Genomic DNA, 18,202 nt, shown 5'->3' with positions numbered 1-18,202 from the left:
ATTTTCTCATAATAAATTTCTAATTCTTGTCATCTGCGGTGGAAGTGGTCTCCAGCTACAAGTACTGTACTTGGGTGTGCAGCTGAATGACAACCTGAGCTGGAGCAACAACACCATCATCCTGATCAAGAAAGCTCAGAGACTCTACTTCCTTAGGCGGCTGAGATGAGCTGGTCTGGGAAGCTCAGTCCTCACCTCCTTCTACAGGTGTGCAGTGGAGAGCATCCTGTGCTCCAGCATCAACGTGTGGCATGGAGGCTGCACAGCTGCAGAAAGAAAAGCTTTGCAGAGAGTGGTGAAGGCTGCACAGAAGTCTGCTGGAGTCAGTCTCCCCACCATCACAGACATCTACGCCTCCAGATGCAGGAAGAGAGCCACCTGCATCATGAAGGACCCCACTCATCCAGCACACACACTTTTTGCCCCACTCCCCTCAGGAAGGAGGTTGAGGAGCATTAAGTGTAGAACCACTAGACTGAGGAACAGCTTCTACCTTGAGGCTGTTAGACTCATGAATCTCTAATCAGGATATTCACAGTGAAAAAAAAATCATGCCGCTTGATTGTTGATATGTGCTGCTGACTATCACGCTGCTGATCACATGCTGCTGATTTATTTCACGCTGCTGTGTTCATTCGTACTCATCTGCTCACACAGACTCATGTTCGTGCTGCTGTTGTTCGGCGTATTGTTGTTGTACTACTAGTGTTTAGTGTATTCTTAGTTTGGCGTATTTCTTAGTTCATCTCTTAGATCTTATTACTGTTTTTCCTTTAAAATGTATACTTTTGTTGGATGTAACTGGGACCCTGTGTGCACAGTTTCGTTCCACCACATGTACAACATGTGATGAGAATGACAATAAAGAAACCTTGACCTTGATCTGCAGGTAATTTAAAGTTTGAGACTCACAATTAAAATGCTTTGCAACATGCATGTGCATTTTATATACATTCAGTCTGTCTAAACTATTTAGTTGATTCATATTTCATCCTTAAAATGTGTTTTAGAGTGTGGAACGCAAACTGCTGAACTCTCATAAATGGTTAATTCAAAGATTAAATAAAAGCAACGTTATTATTAGTAAAATCACATTTCTGGTCATCAAAACTGCGCTCTAAAGAGGTTAACGAAAGAGTCAAATGATCATTTATTTCCTGTTTATATTAAAAGCTAACATCAGACACCATCTTCTGTTTCAGACGATTTTATTTGACGTCTCTAACCTGAGCATTAAAACATGGTTTGGAACTGCAGACAGCAGAGCTGGTGTCATTTCTGAGCACGTGGGGTTCTCTCACGCTTAACTCACCAAATGTTGCGGGGAGGTGAAGTGTCTCGAGGTCACCTTTCAGCAGAGTGCTTTTTGGTGTCCATGCTATCAACTGGGGGTGCACGATTATCCTCCTGCAGACGGATCATGACGTCTGGAAGGTAAAGGGCGGCAAGACAAAGGGGAAAGGAGAGAAAAGGAGAGAATGTGTTAAAAAGGATGCATCCAAATTAGGAAAAAATATCTATTAGCACAGTGGTGCAGTTGGTAGAGCTGCAGCCTCTCAGCGAGCAGGACCCCAGTTCAAATCCTGGTCCGGGGGCCTTTCTGGGTGGAGATTGCATGTTCTCTCCATGCATGTGTGGGTTTTCTCCGGGTACTCCAGTTTCCTCCCACAGACCACTGATTGATAACTCTAAATTGTCCCTAGGTGTGAGTGAGAGAGTGAATGGTTGTCTTGTTTGTCTCTGTGTCCCTGTGATGGACTTGTGACCTGTCCAGGGTGTGCCCAACCTCTCACACAGTAATAGCTAGATATGGGCACCAGTGACCCTCGCGACCCAAAAAGAAAGAAGCGGGTAAACTTAATGGATGGATAGATGGCTCAGCACACTAACACACACACATTTGTAATATTTAAATTTAGTCATATTTCAACAGGAGACAAAACTAAAACACTTCAGACATTCACCTTAAGCAAAAATGGCACTTTCACACCAAGTGATACATTTTTCTTTACAAAATGAAGCCAAAAATCTTCAATCTGCAACTTAGGTTATTTTTGACACATGTTACAGTCAGACCTCTACTTTCTACTCTCTGTGATGTATCTTGCCAGCTACACCAACGTTGACGTTTTAATGCTTTATTTATGCAACGTGTTTTAATCATAGACCTACTCAAGTTATTTGGCTACTATTCTCCACTGGATAATATCTGTCAAAAGGAAGAATGGCATGTCTTCATGTCTAGGGAAGTGTTCATGCCTTATATAGTCTGGGTCTAGTAGAGTTGCCTGCTGCACATTGCTGGATGTAGCCAAGGGCTAAGGAAGGAGACCTTTGGAGAGCTCATTAAAACAGTCTTCAAGTTTTGAGAAAAAAATATGAATCCACTACAAAAGAATGAGCTAGTCATTAAAAATAATCAAGGACTAATGGACTGGTTCCCAGACCAAAAATACATTTCATAAAAATGGAAGTTCAAATGGCTTAATTAAAAAAATAGTGAAAAAGTGGAAGATGATCAAGGTTGATACTAATATTCAACGCTTTATTTACCCACAGTTTTATTAAACAAATAAGCACTCTAGTCCTCTTTCTGTGTTAAAAATACAAAGTTACACCTGAAAGCTAAAGTGGAAGGACATATTTCTGAAAGACACATAATGTTTTTGAGCAAAAACAATTGTTTTAGCATCATTTTAATAGAGATGACATTTTTTTTTGCTGCATTGCGTCTAAAAATTAGCCCCACAGAATTTAAATAAATCATTTGTTGTTTTCTGTTTTTATTTATTTTATTTTTTTTAAGGATGAGACATTTAATTCCAATATTTAGGTCTTTGCTTTGCCCAAAAACTTTATAATTATTTTGGAGCTGCACTGAAGACTGAGCAAGACAGTTTTCTATTTCAGGTTTTAATTTACATATTTAACAATAACAAATCTGAACCTCCAGTTTTATAAAATACTCAAAGGAGTAAAAGGAGTTTTTCTTTAAAATATTATGAATTGGTAATTATCCAGATAGAGAATATGCATGTACAATATGTCCATCTTTGACAATAACATGTCATACAGCACATATGTATGGAGGGTGGAATGTGGCACAATTAAATAAATAAATACATCAGGAAATAAATAAATGTAAATGTCAAAATAAATAAATGAACCATGAAATAAACAAATGAACCATGAAATAAATAAATTTACCATTAAATAGCCCATTAAATAATTAAACATTTCATTTAATTATTTAATACATAATTAAATCATTAAATGTACAATCAAATTATCAAATACACAATTAATTTATTTATTGTCCCATTAAATAAATAAATTCACCTTTTAAATAATAATAACATTAAATAATTAAATGTCATTTAAGATTTTTTTAATTGAAAAATGCATTTAAATATTTCACTGTGTTTATTTATTTACATTTATTTATTTCATGAAGTATTTATTTAATTAATTTTGTCACATTCCACCCTCCATACACATGAAGGGTACTTCTTTAAAGAAAATACATAGAAAGTCGTTATTTACTATTCTCTCCCAGTCTTATAATGGAAAATATCTGTATAAAACATTTCAGTTTACTAAAATCAACAGTATCGTAACTGACTTGAGAGGTTTGTTTAATTAAAAGACTTTTACTATGGGGAAAAAAAATCACATGTTTGCACCAGGTAAAGGCTTTGTGAAGCCACAAAGTACCACTACAGTACAGTTCTGTACTACAGTAATAAAACAGTGGTTGATTTAAGTTGTGCAAAAGCACACATTTTGTTAGGTTTCTTCTTGTACTGGTAATTTCTATACAAATACAATAAATTGTGGGGATTTAATTAGTTTTGAAACAGTTTGTAAATTTAACAAGAACAACTCATCTGTGGCTAATTCCAAACTCACAAATTCAACCTTCAGGCTGCTGTACATGTTAGAAGTGATCTCTACAAACAAACATGATGCATCAAAATGTAAAGCAGCAAGCTATAATGGCAAGTGTCACATAAAATCAACATGTTTTTAGCGATTAAGTGTACTTTGCAAAATATAAGCTTTTCTGTTGCCTTTTAGGTCACACACAGCATGGGTCAGGATTATTGTCTCTTCCACAAAACTATGACAAAAAGCAGTAGGAGATGATAAAGTTGTTAACAAATCTTGTTACTACAAGTGTAGTAAAACTGTGCTGTTGTTTCAACGTAAAACCAGTATTTGACAGTTTTGTTTCGAACATAACCAGCGTATATAAATTACAATGAGGAAAAAAGATAGAAAACATCATCTTAAATACTGTATTTTACTTTATCTAGCTTCCAAAACGCTAAACATTGTGGTTCTCATCACAGATTTATGGTAATCTGAGAGACAGAATGTTTTAATAAAATGCTGAAGCTATTTTCGCTCGTCTGACAAGGCCTAACTAGCCTGCTGTATTTCCTCAAGTCAACAGAAGGGACTAACAACTGCAGCACGCAGCCACTGTGGTACAACAAAAACACGACAGAGCAGATTGGGCAGATTAGGCATAACCAGTGCAAATCTCAAGACACCTTTATCCACAGTCCCATATCCCTCTACTTAAACAGAGCCCCTTATCTCAGCCCGTTCAGGTCCAAGCTACAAGAAAAACTTGTAGAATTTATCAGTAGGAAGTCCATTAACAGCCTTTTCACTGGTGATTTATCAGGAGGCAGCTCACAACTAAAAAGAACGTTGAAAACTGCCCTTGATTAAAGTGCTTAAGGGATTTGTGTAAAATATGTCAAACTTCCATTTATGTGTTGAAGCAGAAACTTCAAGTTCTACAGGTGTATGGTTAAAGTACTGCACTTTATTATGTAAGGAAATGGGATAAATGCTTGCATGTGTGAGGGGGTGATATAAAGCACTAAAATAATTTTAATTCTCAAGGAAAATTATGTATCCATTTAGAATAGATTCAACAAATGATTGGTTATCTAATCACCTGCACGTAAATGCTTCACAAGCTTCTCTGCGTCTCACTGAGTATGATAGAGTGGGGGAGTGCATTTTGTCTCCAGCTGTTTAGCAGCATACGTGAGACAAAAAAAAAAAACAGACATGTACAGAAAGACAGGAGGAAAAAGGACAAAAACAGTGCGTTTCTTGTGGTTGAACTGTGACTGGGACACAGCCAAGGTCATCCTCTTCTTCATGACATACATGGAGCCAGACGGAGCCTCTTACTTGGATGCTCTCCATCTGCTCCCACAGATAAGACTGGCTAGTTCATGAGCAGCATGCAGACACTGCAGCGCTGCATTGGGAATAATATTGCACAATTAAACTAAATCAGTATTTGCATGCATTGCAAAAATGAAGACTGTTTTAACACATGAGGTTTTGCACGTAGTTTGGATGCCATTGCACCGATGTGCTGAAGTACAAAGCAGTCTCTTGTATAAATGTGATACTGTAAAGCAAAAAGGCTAAATGAGTTCTCCAGACACATCCATTAGTTTTGTACTAATTGGTTTATACATATCAACCACAAAACTTGAACATAAGCAGTCAGAGGCCAGAATCGCCTAATCAAGACAATACCTTACCCAGACCAGTAAATTGCCAACTGTCCAGAAGATTTTCCTCAGTGTCTTCTCAGGTTGATATAAATTGGGGGGGAAGTTAATATCTGTGCAGCTGTCTGACCAGTGAAGCTGCTTTGCTTCCTTCTGTTCAACCCCTCCGCTTTGTGAGCTAAAGCTTGCTTTAAAATTCATGAGAGCAAAGAGACGTCTCTCTGTCACTCCACGGTGCACGCTGAGGATTGCTCTGTAAGCTGCGTGTTTTGTTGCACCGCATGAATTGTAGACGGGGCTTGGTTAAAGACAAAAGCACCAACAGCTGGGGAAATACGAGTAATAAATGTTGAATGGAAACAACATTACTATTTAAAGGGAATAGACACGCACAGTGAGTTAAATAAATTCATTTAAACAGTCATATTTGATTCACTTATACCGTCTTTTGGAATTAAATGCAAATTTGTGTTTTGCACCCGTAAGAACACGGCTCTTAGATCAAAAAACGCCCAAGCTTTGACAGAAACCTGAACTGAGGAACACTGTTTTCTTCATTAAGCTTTCATGCTGTTAAAATGAGTCAATTTGATGAGCCATCTGCTAAATGCTGCCATTTCGTCTCCTGCACACACACAAGCAAGCACAATCATAAAGAGCTACATCTAAAACTTCAAAACACCAAAGCCTACAAGCTCCTCGTATGCTGAGAGGTTCATGGACTGATCACCATAACTACAGCTGATGATCTCAACACGCAATGCTTCCGGTTAAATGAGCCTTAACCCATAGTGGAGGTGGACCAATTGACAGGAAATTAGACCAAATTGATTGGGAAACAGATGGAAAAGAGGCAGCCACAAGGAAGCCCAGGAGGCTGTAAAGGAAGGAAGGGTGAAGATGAAAACGAGACAGAGAGTAAGAGACATTGCAGACAGATTCAATGAACTATGGGGCATGAGGTTAAAGCTTAAGACTATAAAATGTCTTCTTTCTAAATCAAAAAAACATAAGGCTGGAGACTATATATGACTTGGATTTTCAGATGAAAACGGAAACTTTGAGAAGTAAAATTTTTATCGCCATTATTATTATTTTTTTGCTACAGTTCAAAAACATATTTATTACCACTGTTGCAAAAATGTAAACACTAAAAGTACTCTGCAAAACTGCATGTTGCTTTGTGTTCTTATGTAATCTTTCCAAGAAGCAGGGCACAACACAAGAACAAGAAGGCCTTGAAAATTTGCCAAAAAGCTCAATCAGCCTCTCACATTTGTTAAAAGGCATCTCTCCAAAGAGTTCTGCACGAAGGCAGTCTTTGCTTTCTGCAGCCAATTCTAGCGCATAATTGAATTATGCTGCATTTTAGATACATAAACAACCGCATATCAAGATTTCTTACTGTAAATATGCAGGTGCGTTATCATGTTCACAATTTAACAGGAACGAGATGAAAACTTTAAAAGCTCTCCAAAAATAATCATCAGCTTTGTTAGAAACTGCTGTTGATCGTCTCTGAGCAAAATTAGCTTTTAAACCAACTACATGAATTCATTTCATCAACAAGTTCTCCAATTTATACTGTATGTTTAACATGATTGACATGAGCTTCCTGTAAACAACTGGCGCCGTAGAGAGCCGGAGGTCATTCTAAAACACTCCATAAGATGTTCGTTTCTGTCTCAGATGCATCATGCGTATCATTCCTACATCAGCACAAACATCGTTCTCATGTGTTTTCTTGGACAAATAACAAGTTGCTCTTAAGCACATGGGAGTGGCAATGGATGACATGTTACGTAGGACTTTCAATTGTGTAACGAGTTTGGTTTCATTTAAAAAAATGGTTCTCATACTTTTGCGTCGCAGTATGGAAATGAAGTACCATCATGTAGTTTGTTGCTTGAAAAACAATAAACAATAGTTAGACTTTTATCTAAATTATCTAATTTGTAATTAGTTCCATCTTAAAATGCTTTTTTTTTTTTGTCTTTCCTCCTAGTGGGGGACTTGCTCGCCTCCATTCTGGACCTGTCTTTCTGTGGCCATTCCTCCTTCCTGTCCTCTGAAACCCAGCCAGTCGAAGAAGATGCCACTTGTCCTGAGCCTGGTTCTGCTGGAGGTTTATTTTTGTTATGAGGGAGTTTTTTCTTCCCACTGTTGCCTTGTTGCCTTGCTCAGGATGGGAGACTGCGACAAAATGAAGATTCAATGCATATGCAGGCTACCTACAGTACCTACCTTAGATAAATGTTACAAATTGAATTTTTGTGTATGTGAATGTTTCTGTTGAGTGGCCTGAGAAGACTTCTGTTGTGACTTTGTCCTATATAAATCGTCTTCTTCTTTCGGCTTTTCCCTCTTCAGGGGTTGCCACAGCGAGTCATCCTCCTCCACCTCACTCTGTCCTCTGCATCTTCTGTCCTCACTCCAACTACCTTCATGTCCTCTCTAACTTCATCCATATATCTCCTCTTTGTCTTTTTCCTGGCAGCTGCATTTCTAACATCCTTCTACCAATATACCCACTGTCCCTCCTCTGGACATGTCCAAACCATCTCAGTCTGGCCTCCCTAACTTTATCTCCCAGTTGTTCAACCTGTGCTGTACCTCTGATTATCTCATTCCTAATCATATCCAGCCTCGTCACTCCTAAGGAGAACCTCAACATCTTTATTTCTGCCACTTCCAGTTCTTTCTCCTGTCTTTTTGTCAATGCCACTGTCTCCAGATCATACAACATAGCTGGTCTCACCACTGTCTTGTAAACTTTTCCTTTGACCTTTGCTGACACACTTCTGTCACAAATCACTCCTGAAACTTTCTCCATCCACTCCATCCTACCTGGATTCTCTTTTTCACTTCTTTACCACATTCTCCATTTTCCTGGACAGTGGACCCCATGTACTTGAAGTCCTGCACCTTTGTTACCTCTGCTCCTTGTAGCTTCACTGTTCCACCTGCCTCCCTCTCATTTACACACATGTACTCTGTCTTACTACAGTTGACTTTCATTCCTCTTCTTTCAAGTGCATACCTCCACATCTCCAAGTTCTCTTTCATCTGTTCCCTGTTCTCACCACAGATCACAATGTCATCTGCAAACATCATCATCCATGGGGATTCTTGCCTGACCGCATCTGTTAGTCGGTCCAGATTAGTCTTATATAAATAAACTGAATTAAATAGTTGAATTGCTTTTTGGTTGGTGCCATAGTTTTTTGACATGGTTTTTGTCTGTGCAACGCTGCCCGGATCCTATATGATTGTACAGTTTTCACAATAACTTATAGTCCGAGTGGGTGACTCAAGGGCCTACAGACTTGCTCTTTAGTCCAACAGTTGGAATAATTTTGTCTATTAAAAGAAGAACAAAGTTTGTAACATTTTGGTATTCTTGTTGTTCCTAAATAATGAACTGTCCAAATGTTGATAACAATCCTCCTCATTAGGAATTTGCTCAAAATCACTTCTTTTTTTTCTCCCTTCTGCTTCTAGTTATACCTGCAGTTTTCTTGTTCTGTGTGTTTAGCATCACCTTTTGAATGAGATTGTTATTGTTGCCAATGTGATGCTGCTGCACACTCTCCAAATTCTGATCGATTGTAGTACAGCTGATGACATCTCTGTCCCACTGGCCTCACAGTCAAACAAGCACACAAAAAAACAGTGGGCTGTAAATAAGCTCTTATATATTGGCACTAAAGATACAAGGTTGTATTTAGAAACCACATCAGTCTGAATAAGGAGCAAACCATATAAACCTTTTTGTATTGCCACCATCATTTCTCATGAAGCTGTTGTCATGGCCACAAGGGTGTATGTAGTCATCTGATGTAAATACATGCTGTAACTACTGATGCAAGGCAGTACAGTTCTGTACATTGTTTCATTGCATGTGCTTTATTTTCATTTTTTTGCTTTTTCAGAATACTCCTACAGTTCACACAGTAATTACAAATAATTACCTTTTGCATGTCAGATCATTATTTGTTTAGCATGACTTGTTTAGCTTGTGCCATGCAAGTCGTTTTTGTGAAAATGCACACACTTTCAGACTTGTTCTTGCAGTATTTCACTGACTCGTTGCCGGTTGTGCCAGGCAGTAGGAAATCAGAAATACACTAATAAAAACCCGAAGGAAGCAGGATGCAGGCTGAAAGTATTCAATGATGAAGTCATTAATGATGCACACACAGTCCCACAGATGCAAACTTTGGCAAGCAACACTGTGTTTCTTTACTCTACAGGTTACTTAGAATTTTCTATGGCCTTGGCATCAAGGACAACTCTATCAGAAGAGTTTCAATAATTGCTCTGAGGGATGATGAAGGATTTTGCCTGGAATAAACAGCCTTTGAAATGCCTGGAATACATGTTGGGTTGATATAACTTTTAAAATGAATGGCCAGTCAGATGCAAACTTTGGAAATGTCAGTGGCTTTTAGCAATATAAATAAATAAACACTCATCCACAGTTTCCTGTATGTATTCACCTGATGACCCTCCGTTGACTCAACTGATTATCGTGTTGTGCTGGAAAACAGTCAAATTACAGCAGCAAGTCTTCTCTTTCTAATTAAGAGTGGCTGTTGTGTGCACTATAGTGTACTCTAATGGTGTTGCATTTAAGAAAAAAAATTCAAAAGTTTGCAAAAAAGTGTTTTAATTTTCTTTATTTATTTTTTTTTACTGTGATTTGCATTTTAGCAAGTTTAATTATTTTAGAGTATATTTTTTTGATCTTAAAGAAGCAAACAGTGTCAGATTTTAAAGGGTGTAAGACAAGCCAAGTCCTATTACAGTCAAATACATACAAACGAGTTTAAATAAACGTGTTTTTGGCAAAGTGTTTCAGTCACAGGCAGAAGGATGAGACTCTTGCTGAGGGTATTTATCTGCCCAGGGTGTGAATAAAAAAAATAAAAATAATCAGGCACAATCTCCACATCATTAACCCTTCAGAGCTACTTTGACCTCAGATGTTCAATTGATCTCATGATGTTTTGGTGAGTGTGGAAATGAAATAGAGCGAGGGTGAGTGTGAGTGTGAGTGTGAGTGTGGTTGGGTGGTGGTGGTGGGGGGCACTTTGATGTTGTAATGCAAAATTTCTTTTATCTCTCGTGGAGCGTTTGAGATTCGGCCGGCTGTCCAAAAGCTCAATTAGAAACCATCTCGATGTGAACCAACAGCAAAAGAGGCGGTGTGAGTCACTGAGGTGTGAATCACACAGGGAGAAAAATAAATCCAAGTATTACTCTCTAAGGAACTACAATCTGTAAAGCACAAACAAACAAGTGTTTTTTTTTTTCTCTTTTATTGCATGGGGGGGGGGGGGTGACAAGAAAAAAAGGAACAAATAAAAAAAATACAATTTTGACAATAAAATGACTATAAATGGGACTCGGATAGTATACTCTATTGGTGTAAATATAAATGGGTCATATTAGTACTTGTGAAAATTCCCATCAATGTCAAGCCATATAACCCTTTAACTATAAGCAGAAATGGCTTCATAAAATTATTCTACCCTTTCACCCATTTTCTTTACCAGCTTCTCCTTTCCAGGTTGCAGGTGCCTATCAGCAGCCACAGTGCAAGAGGTATAGTACGCCCCTGACAGGTCGTAGGTCCATCACAAGGCCACAAACAGACAACTATTCATACTCTCACCTAGGGACAGTTTAAATTGACCAATTATCCCAACAAGCATGTTTTTCGTCAGTGGGAGTAAACTGGAGAACTCGGAGAAAACCCATGCGTGCACAGACAGAACCTGTCAACTCCACCCAGAAAGGTGACAGGTAGGGATGCACTCCTGCAACCTTTTAGATGAGACACGATAAGCTCCGCCGATTGAACCTCTGTGCCACCTTCATGGAATTCTTTAAACAAATAAAATTTAGTTAGACTTTCCTTGTTTTAAATAAATCCTGTAGTTTGAGCGGCTTGGCTGTCCTGAACTATCCCTTATTATAAATAGTAAATGGACTGTACTTATATAGCACCTTTCTATTTTATCAAGATACTCAAAGCTCTTTACACTACAATCCATGCCCTCATTTACCCATTCATACAGCACTCTACTATATCTGTACAACGACTAATCAGTGCTTTAGATCACATTCATACACCGACGGGACACATATCGGAGTCAGTGAGGGGTTCAGTGTCTTGCCCAGAGACACCTCAGCATGTGACTGCTGGTGGAATCGAACCCCCGACTCTTCCATTGGAAGACGACTGCTCTAACCACTCAGCCACAGCTGCCCCCAGTTGGATTGGTTAGGGCTTAGACTGCTGGAGGACAAACTGACCACATTTCCTCCCGTCTTTCTTAATCTACTCTCCATGTCTAAGTCCTTCTTCCCAAAGAAACTACACATGAACCAGTCTTTCAGTGTTTATGTATTTTTCCTGCCCTCTATAATCCCAGTTAATCGAGGCAGATGGCTGCTCATCCTGAGACTGGTCCTGCTGGAGGTTTCTTCCTATTAAAAGAAAGTTATTCCTTCCCACTGTTGTCATTGTACTGCTTAGGATGTGAGATTATGACCAAGTGAAGATTCAACACAATCTGCCGGCTTCTTTAGAAATAATTTTTAACAGTTGGTATTTTATAATGTGTATGAATGTTTTTTATTTGATTTTTTTAAATTAATTTTTTTATTAATGACTCAAGACAGAGTCCTTGGCATTCTTCATCCCACTTAGCCAGTCATCATGCAAAGCTTTATCACCACAAATACCACAATGGAGCTTTGCGGCATCTAAAACGTTCAGCGCCATCAGTGTGTTAATTCAGCTAAAACAGCCTTGGGTACAATTCTTTAAAATGAGACAGAAAGAGAAGGGGAATGGCAAGAAATGGAAGGTAAAAGACGCAGCATAATTCTCTGCATGTGCTTGATGTGTGTATGAACTACACTGGCAGAACCCCCACCCCCTTCACACACAACCTGCATTCTTTGATGACACTGAAAAGATGCACTGCAGCTTAGGTGAGGAGGGGGAGAAAAAGAGAGGAGGAGGGGAGGAAAGAAGCAGAGGTACAGCTTTTTAAATCAGGCCTTTCATCTCTCTCCTGCCATCGGTCATCAGAAATGGGAGAACACCGACTCCCGAATATCGCGCCTCATTCCAGTTTCATTTAGCTCAGGACTGGTGGAGAAACAGACCTATATTACAGCGTCCCAAAAGGAATTATTCATGCACAAAAGAATTTAACTGCATTGTCAGAGCGCCAGTGCCAAAAAACAAAAACAACAAAAAAAGTCTTGGTTTTCAAATAAAAAATGGTCTTCCATCAGACTTAAAGTTATTTTAAATCTTGCCTCTGTACAAATGAAACACTTCCTGAAGTCTTTGTTGCTTCACATAAAAAATGCAGACAAAAGCTGGGCTCAAACAATTTTATGAGAATGAACGTATTACTGTTACCGTAATTAAAATATATTGTATGCTTCGACAAAAACACAGACAAATAAATCTTGTTTTTTTTTTCCTCCAACATCAGTGAGTCTCATTAGGTAGGTTCACAAGTTGAAGCCGTAATGAAACACATATTAGGTGTTTGCATTTCCAATGAATCCCTTTAGTAAGAACCTTACAGTATGTTTGGGAATGTCTTGAAAACTTAATTTTAGAAATCATGGGAACATCTTTGAGCCATTTGTTTGCCTTTTCACAAGTTATTTGTTGAGTTTGACCTTTTTAATATTGAACAAGCAATAGGTCATAAACACTTTGATGCAGACACTGCTGGAGCGTACTGAGATGAGAGCAATAATGGGAAGTGGAAAGAGAGAGAAGAGCAATCTTGTTACAGAAGAAATCACATACTAACTGAAAGTAGTTACTGAACAGCAACGTTAAATATTTAGAGTTGAGAAACTGGACTCTGAGTTTTTAGAGTCCTCGACCACTGTGTCTGCCTACGACGGAGCTTTAGGGCCACGCTAACAAAAACAAATTAAAAGCCATAAAATTACGAGAATAAAGACGAATAAAGTCTTAATATTACAAGAATAAAGTCATATGAGACTTTTTTTTTTCAGTTCTCGTTTATTTATTTGTTTATTTTTCCACGAGTCAGACCCACGTGACCCGTCAATCAATCCAGTAAGCGTGTCAGCAAATGACCAATCCGAAGCTAAATGAGTCGTAATATTATCCAAACTTCAACACAATAAAGCAGAGTTTACCGCATTTTAACTGTGGTAAAATGAAGAATGTTGAGCATCTTAAGTTATACTTTGGTATTGATTTTACAAATAAGGAGATACTTAATCTGTTAGCGCATCAGATTATCATCAGTATCAGGACTTTGAACCTGCTTACAGTAAGGTGGTACGCTCTGATGGGCTGCAACGCATCTCTCTGCAGGTGAGGAGCATTTAGCTTTGGATTGGTCATTTGCTGACACGCCTACTGGATTGATTGACAGGTCACGTCATGGATCCGACTCATGGGAAAAAATAAAACGAGAGCTGCAAACTTTTTTTTTAAGTCTCATACGACTTAATGTGTAGACTTTGTTCGACTTTATTCTTGTAAAACTAGGACTTTTCTCATAATTTTATGGCTTTTAATTTTTTTTTCTTGGCCTGTCCCTAAAGCTGGGGAGCACGGTGGCGCAACTAGTAGAGCTGCTGCCTCTCAGCGAGCAGGTCCCTAGTTCAAATCCCAGTCCCGGGGCCTTCTGGGTGGAGTTTGCATGTTCTCTCCGTGCATGCATGGGTTTTCTCCAGGTATTCCAGTTTCCTCCTACAAACCAAAAACATGCATGTTAGGCTGATTGGTAACTCTAAATTGTCCCTAGGTGTGAGTGAATGGTTGTTTGTCTCGTTTATGTGGTCCTGTGATGGACTTGTGACCCGTCCAGGGTGTACCCCGCCAATCGCACAGTGATTGCCGGACATGGGCACCGGTGACCAACGTGACCCAAAATGAAAGAAACGGGTATAAGATAATGGATGGATGGATGTCCCTAAAGCTGTGTCATAGTCTGTTCACTGCTTTGTAGTATACACTTTTAGTCTGCAACTTCAAATATTCTCCAACCTAAAAAAAATGGGTAAAATTGTCTTTCAGTTTAAATAATGCCATGGTGGATCAGTTAGTAGAAATGTTGCCTCTCAGCAAGAAGATCGCAGAATCGAACCTCGGTTGGGGGCCTTTCTGGGTGGAGTTTGCATGTTCTCTCCGTGCAAACGTGGGTATCTCTCCAGATACTCCAGTTTCCTCCCACAAAGAAAAAACATGCATGTTAGACTGGTTGGTAACTTTAATTGTCACTAGGTGTGAGTGAGAGAGTGAACGGTTGTTTGTCTTGTTTGTCTCTATGTGTCCCTGTGATGGATTTGTCCAGGGTGTCCCCCACCTCTTGCACAGTGACTGCTGGACATGAGCATCGGTGACCCGAAAAAATGCAAAATGTTTAAATAGCTGATCAACATCAACATATCTAATATGGAAATAAAAAAATGTCTACAATTACTGCAGTTCAGAGTTTTGAAGGGGTACTTTATCTGAACGACCTGAGAAAAATGGAAATCTCATTTAAAACTGCAGAACAAATGAGCAGGGTGTTGAATAATAATTGTAAACAACACAATTAATAAAGAACGAGCAAAAAAAACTGACAACTTGTAAGAACTGGTAAAAAAAACATTAACAAATTCAACTTATCAACAAATTTTGGGGTTTATTATTCGGACCAAATATATGCAAAGAAGCCTGTACACCTCCTTGTTGGTGCTGCGTTCTGCTCTGCCGGATCTCAAGTTAATTCTGCTCAGAGTGACTGTGGGCTGCAGTGACAGCAGCAAATTAATGATTCATTACACCCAGTGTAGGGAAACAGTAAGCTGGCGATGGAGCAAAATGGATTTACACACACATCCAGCTCCAACCATGACAACTTTTCATCTATTAAAAGAATATTCAGACACCCTTGTGGAAAAATGTAAACCCAGCACCGCTTTGGGAAAGAAAAAAAAAGAAACAAGACTTTTAAAAAAATTTCTGCTTAAATTTGACTTCTGACAAATCTAAAACCGCAAAAACTTCAACCCTCATGATTATTCATTATAAATGTGATATACGGATGTTCCGCTCGAGGCTAAATGAATATTCCATTTTCTTTTCATTACGGACCGTCCCTTGAGCTTCTGCTGAGTTTTCAGCCTCGCCATACGCAGAGGTAACAGATCAAGAATACCTCTGGAAACGTTCAGATTCTGGAGAATCTGCAGGATGCTTGTTGCTAAAGAGGACCTCATCAAATTTTAATAGACCATCTCAAAAATGTTTCTCTTGTGTGGGAAAGAGAAAACTGCACAACTAGAGTGCGATGTATTCCAATTATAATGTGCTGCTGATTCACTCGTGATGTGGTTGGGGATGAGATTGCGCCTGACACAAGACACAATTTTCGTTTGGTTCAGGACTCCTTGCATACAAAAGCTTATTGAAAATCCACACATACAAGAATACAAACCCCTTTATCTCCTGTGCGTACAGGTCCCACTAAAGGCTGTAAATTCAACCGAGTGTCACAGATTAGAGTTTAGCTTCTCTTCTCTCCTAGACTGGTGCTCAAATTCACAGATCGTCAACAGTTCTTATTATTTTGCATTTGACTCACTCTGTAGGAAAATTCCTTATTTGTTAGAAATGGGTTGATTTAATAAGCATTAGTGGGTTTTGATACTCTTGTACTTTTTCTTGTTTATACACTTTATCTTCATCAGGCAGCAACTCGTATTAAGTAAAGTGAGCAGCAAATGCACCTCCGTTTTGTTTTTATCTTACCCTGATTCATATGTAATGTGCTTGCATTTGCACTTGTGTGAATGGCACTGGGCATCAGCTAGAATTTAACAACAAATATTAATTTATAAATTTAAATAAAGGGTCAAAGAGATACAAATCCAAAATATTGCTCAGGAAGCTTAAAAGTCAGGGGCTTTTCTCCAATGAAATGTGTATAAAAAGTTTATTTTCAGTGGTACTTATAAAAGGAAATAACACTAGGAACAATTTTCATCCTTCAGTCACAGACATTATGTATAACCGGTATATTTTTATTCAGACAGGCATGCTAAACGTCTCGGGAACACGGAGCGAGCTGAAAATGTCTTTCTGATGGATGAAAGACAAGCAGAAGTTGAATGACCTCAGTGTTTAGACAAGTGTTCTGTAAGGTTGAGCCGCGTGCTGTCACTGTCACTGACTGATTACAGCGAATATGAAAACACCCGTACAATCACAATGACATGGATCTGCTAATGACAGCAAGGGTCTGTGAGAGGTGAAGAGGAGGGGAGGCTAATCAATGTGAAGCATGCAAGCAAGATAAATTAGAAGCGAACGTCAAAGCAGCGAGGCTGCGAAGTTGTTTTTTTTTTAGGTCCTAACAGAACCCAGCAAGTAAATAAATCCAGTGCATATTAAAAGATGAGAAACTTATTTCATTCTCGTGGAGTCCTCGGGATTGTCTCAGACATCCAGACCTGGAAAAACTAAATGAGTCACACAGACGTAAACAAAATAAGAAGTTTCGGCGATTTATTTATAACACGTCCTAAAAATATTTACTGATGACCAAACTCAGCAACAATTTGGAGTTATACATCAGTTCTCTTCATTCTTTCCAAACACTCATTCTGTCATGCGTAACATGTCGTTTAAATCAGAGCGTAAACATATTTACAGTGCTAGAGCTACGGTAGTTGATTTCTTAAAGGTGTTAAGCTCTTGCAGCTAAAAACAGCAAGGAATATTAATCAACCTGCACAAGTTAACAAAAATGTTTTTTGCTTTGGGAAAAGTTAAGCTTTCACATTTATTTTATACAAGAACACCTTCAGCTCTCTTTTAGACCCCGTTTTCTCATTTTATTTTGTTCATAGCTATTTGAGCCCTTTTTTTTTGTTTTTACAAAACGCCTAAAGGATTCTGGAAATCTCCCAGTGTCTATAACACACAGTCAAAGCCAATAAGTTTGCTTCATTATAGGGCATTTTAGAAAAGATAACGCTTCGGTCTGCACAAACCCAGCAGAACAAATTAGCACTGCTTTCTGTTGCTCCAGTGTTCCCACAAGTCTGATCCTATTTTGCAGAGAAGTTGAAAAGCACGGTGTAAAAATACTGACAATGCAAACAGGGATGCACATCAAACAGTGATTAGGACTTAGTAGCAGTAAACAAGTGCATCTGAAACATCTGTCCAGATAATTTGTTCCGATTAAATAACCTTATTAGAACAGAAGCGCGTCTTAAGCATTTTAGGCAGATGCCTCATTTTACCCCTCAGCTGCTCTCAGACACATTCAACAGGATGAAGAAAACATCCTGGTTTAGACACCGCATTGCAAATTAGAGCACACAAGTTGAGGAATCTCATCTGTCTAGTATGTAGTTTTCATCAGACTTCTTGCGCGGCTAATGTTTCTGTTCACCGATGAAGCATTTCATCCAAGAGGTTCGAACCCTACACTGAGCCACTAGCAATTAAAATTCGTGCGCTTGGCAGTAATGTGATTAACGTTCTTGACATTAACACCAGATAGTGCTCGGAAACTAAGCATGGAATTAAGGAGCCCAAACACTGGATTGAGAACAATATAAATAACCTCTGCCACATC

General features: G+C 38.7%; 1 protein-coding gene across 1 annotated transcript in view; it reads right to left on the bottom strand.

Annotated features, from left to right (window-relative positions):
* chrm3a (cholinergic receptor, muscarinic 3a) overlaps window positions 1–18,202 on the bottom strand; it is a 128,038-nt gene that overhangs the window by 87,595 nt on the left and 22,241 nt on the right. The window contains exon 2 of the mRNA XM_037686121.1: window positions 1,313–1,427. The gene's annotated coding sequence lies outside the window, so the exon portion shown is untranslated. The remainder of the gene's footprint in view (window positions 1–1,312; window positions 1,428–18,202) is intronic.

This window comes from Nematolebias whitei, chromosome 1 (assembly GCF_014905685.2).
Source record: "Nematolebias whitei isolate Nwh7 chromosome 1, NemWhi1, whole genome shotgun sequence".
Lineage (NCBI taxonomy): Eukaryota > Metazoa > Chordata > Actinopteri > Cyprinodontiformes > Rivulidae > Nematolebias > Nematolebias whitei.
The sequence above is the reverse complement of the archived record's forward strand: the minus strand, read 5'-3'. Positions and strand labels throughout refer to the sequence as shown.